At 37.3% G+C, this 3,851-nt stretch overlaps 1 pseudogene; it reads left to right on the top strand.

The window, feature by feature from the left end:
* LOC138363086 (neurotrimin-like) overlaps positions 1–1,180 on the top strand; it is a 118,015-nt pseudogene extending 116,835 nt beyond the window's left edge.
* The last annotated feature ends 2,671 nt before the right edge of the window (positions 1,181–3,851 follow it).

The following is a 3,851-nucleotide window of genomic DNA, read 5'->3' as shown; positions in this document are numbered from 1 at the left end:
ACACTCATGTTGTGTTCTGAATACTCACGTTGTGCTCTGAACACCCATGCAGTGCTCTGAACACTCACGTTGTGCTCTGAACACTCATGTTGTGCTCTGAACACTCATGCTGCGCTCTGAACACTCATGCTATGTTCTGAACACTCACGTTGTGCTCTGAACACTCATGCTGTGCTCTGAACACTCATGCTGTGCTCTGAACACTGATGCTGTGCTCTGAACACTCATGCTGTGCTCCGAACACTGATGCTGTTCTCTGAACACTCATACTGTGCTCCGAACACTCTTGATGTGCTCCTAACACTCATGCTGTGTTCTGAACACTCATGCTGTTCTCTGAATACTAACAAAGTGCTGTGAACACTGGCACGGTGCTCTCAATTATTGTTTGGTGCTCGGAATACGTGTGCGGTGCTCCGAACAACGACGCGGGGGCTTCGAACACGGTGCTGGTGGTCTGAACTCTGACGTGGTGCTCTGAACACTGATGTGATGCTGGGGGAACACGTACGTGATGCTGTGAACACTGTTCTGGTGTTCTGAAGACCGATAAGATGCTTTGAACACTGTGGTCGTTGTCTAAACACCTATTGTGGTGTTCTGAATACTGATGTGGTATTCTGAATGCTGATGTGGTGCTACGAACATTGACGTGTTTTTTTTCTGAACACTGTCCCCCATGGTGGATTAAACGCACTGATATTGTGCTCTGAACACCTACCTGGTACTCTGAACACTATGCACGTGCTCTGAAAACTGATATTGTCTCTTGACTACTGATGCGGAGGACTACCAAGTTGTAGCTTGGAGAATACCAGTTGGAGAACTTGGAGACTACCAATTGCAGTTTGGAGGCACCCAGTTAGAGGCTTTGGAGATACCCAATTGGAGTTTAGAAGCCAGAAATTGAGTCATAAAGATGAACATAAAACGTGCGTTATCTTATCTGTAAAAAAAATGACTCTTCCGTTCTACTGAGAGTGAACGCCTGTGAACACTCCCGCTGAAGTAAACATTTGCGTGCACCTGCTCCGTTCTCAATAGACCGTGGACAAACGTGCGCATGCGTGTAAAGTGCCTTTTAGATAAGTCTCCCATATGCGTGTGGAATGTTGATTGTACATAATGTTTACACTACATATATATATATATATATATATATATATATATATATATATATATATATATATATATATATATATATATATATATATATATATATATATATATGTCGTACCTAGTAGCCAGAACTCACTTTCTCAGCCTACTATGCAAGGCCCGATTTGCCTAATAAGCCAAGTTTTCCTGAATTAATATATTTTCTCTAATTTTTTTCCTATGAAATGATAAATCTACCCATTTCATTATGTATGAGGTCAATTTATTATTATTGGAGTTAAAATTAACGTAGATATATGACCGAACCCTAACCAACCCTACCTAACCTAACCTAACCTATCTTTATAGGTTAGGTTAGGTTAGGTAGCCGAAAAAGTTAGGTTAGGTTAGGTTAGGTAGGTTAGGTAGTCGAAAAACAATTAATTCATGAAAACTTGGCTTATTAGGCAAATCGGGCCTTGCATAGTAGGCTAGACAAGTGCGTTCTAGGCTATTAGGTACGACATATATATATATATATATATATATATATATATATATATATATATATATATATATATATATATATATATATATATATATATATATATATATATATATATATATATGAATATTTAGATAATTTTGTGTAGAATTGGTGAGAGACACTTCTGTGTACATGTGTACATCTGTTTGGGTGCCACATGTGTACAACAGCGATGCACACCTTGTATGCTTCGCATAATTCTTGTGTATACCTCATAACTACACACACCTATGAACGCCATGAGGCTAGGGTGTACGCAGAGAGAATTTTGTGTACATCTTGGGGGTCATGTACAACATGTACAGATCCCTGTACGTCATCATCCTACACGAGGGAGTTGTACAACATGGGAGAATGTCAGTGACTTCTTTCATAAGGCATAATAGTGTACATAGTGTACAATAGTGTACACTATGTGAGAGACTTATACTCACTATGAAAAATCAACGTACACGCACTGACAATCGTGTACACCCTTGTGACAGTCATGTACACCAACTGACAATTGTGTACAATCGTGAACAATCGTATTGTGTACATATTTTGTAGAGGTTCCCCAGAAGATGGTCTTGATTAACATGTAAATTATTATTATTGTAAATATTCCAATTATATGTTATACCATACAGAGTATGTCTACATAGGTCACAGTGAAATGGTTATACCACACAGAGTATGTCTTTATAAGTCACAGTGAGAGGATTATACCAGAAAGGGTATGTCAGTACTGGTCACATTCAGAGAGTTATACTCGAAAGAATATGTCGGTATAGAACAAAATGGCAGGGTATATCTATACAAGTCACAGTATGAGTTATACCAGACTAAGTATGTCTATATACGTCACAGAGAGAGTGTTATATAAGATTGAGTATGTCTGTAAATGTTACATCGAGTGGGTTATATGAATGTCTATTTTAGGTAAATTTAACATGATTATACCAGAAAGTATATAAATATATTAACATAAGATAGACTGAAAGAGTTTTACTAGAAAGAATATGTCTAAATAAAGTACAGTGAATCAGTTATACCAGGAAGTGTACGTCTATATTAGACACAGTTACAGTATTATATCAGAATGTGTATACAAATTTCAAGCATATTGATAAAGTAGCTCCAGGAGGTATATATATCAGACGATTTATAAATATATATATGAGGAAATATAGGTCAATATGAGGTACAGGGAAGGGGCTATACCAGCATGTTGATATGTAAATATATCAGCGTTATATCATGCATAGTTTGGAGAAGGACTAATGTAACAAGCGGAACATACTTTTTGAGGACCAAGAGCGAGGGTTATATCATGTAATGGCTATATAACAGGACTATACTGATCCAGGCATAACAGAGCTGTGGATTATACCAATTAATGTCTTAATAATATAACATTTGGCTGTACCAGGTCGACCAGGACTATGGGTTATAGCAGGAAATATCCTGTACCAGGTGTTGGGATATGAATTCATCATTTGAGGTATATCTGGATATGCTCAGATAGTATCTGCCTGAATATGAGGCATGAGGCCTCTCTGTATATGTTTGATTAGATACATAGGTATGCTAATGTAGGATTTACCTTGATATGTTTGATAAGATATACCTGAATATGCTAAAATAATGACCCAGTGATTGAGGTGAAGGATATCTGGAGCGTGACAAAGATTAGTCTACCGGGAGAGTGACATAGTAGAGTTTACATTAAGCATGACATGGTATATAGTCTACCTGGGGGCATGACTCGGTATAGTGTATATGGAACATGACACAATATAGTCTGTACTTGGAGCATGGCACTGAATAGTCTACTTGGAACATGACACAGTATAGTCTGTACTTGGAGCATGACACTGGAATAATCTACTTGGAACATGACACAGTATAGTCTGTACTTGGAGCATGGCACGGAATAGTCTACCTGGAGCGTGACAAAGTTTAGTCTACCTGTAGGTAATTATGTCAGTGTTTACCTGTTTTATGGATTCAAGTAGATTCAACTTTTGTGGAGAACCTGAACATTTTACAATTTATTCGCCCCAGAACCCGATGACAAAGAATAGATCGTAGTTGTATTGTTGTATTAGCGTTGACAGTATTGTTGTACCGTTGCATTTTCTACTGAAAATAATACAAAAGGAAATAAAAAAAATATCCCCAATTTCATTTTATTCATTATTCATCAATAATTGAAATATTATGT

This window comes from Procambarus clarkii, chromosome 10 (assembly GCF_040958095.1).
Source record: "Procambarus clarkii isolate CNS0578487 chromosome 10, FALCON_Pclarkii_2.0, whole genome shotgun sequence".
Taxonomy (NCBI): Eukaryota; Metazoa; Arthropoda; class Malacostraca; order Decapoda; family Cambaridae; genus Procambarus; species Procambarus clarkii.
This window is presented reverse-complemented; position numbering and strand designations above follow the sequence as displayed.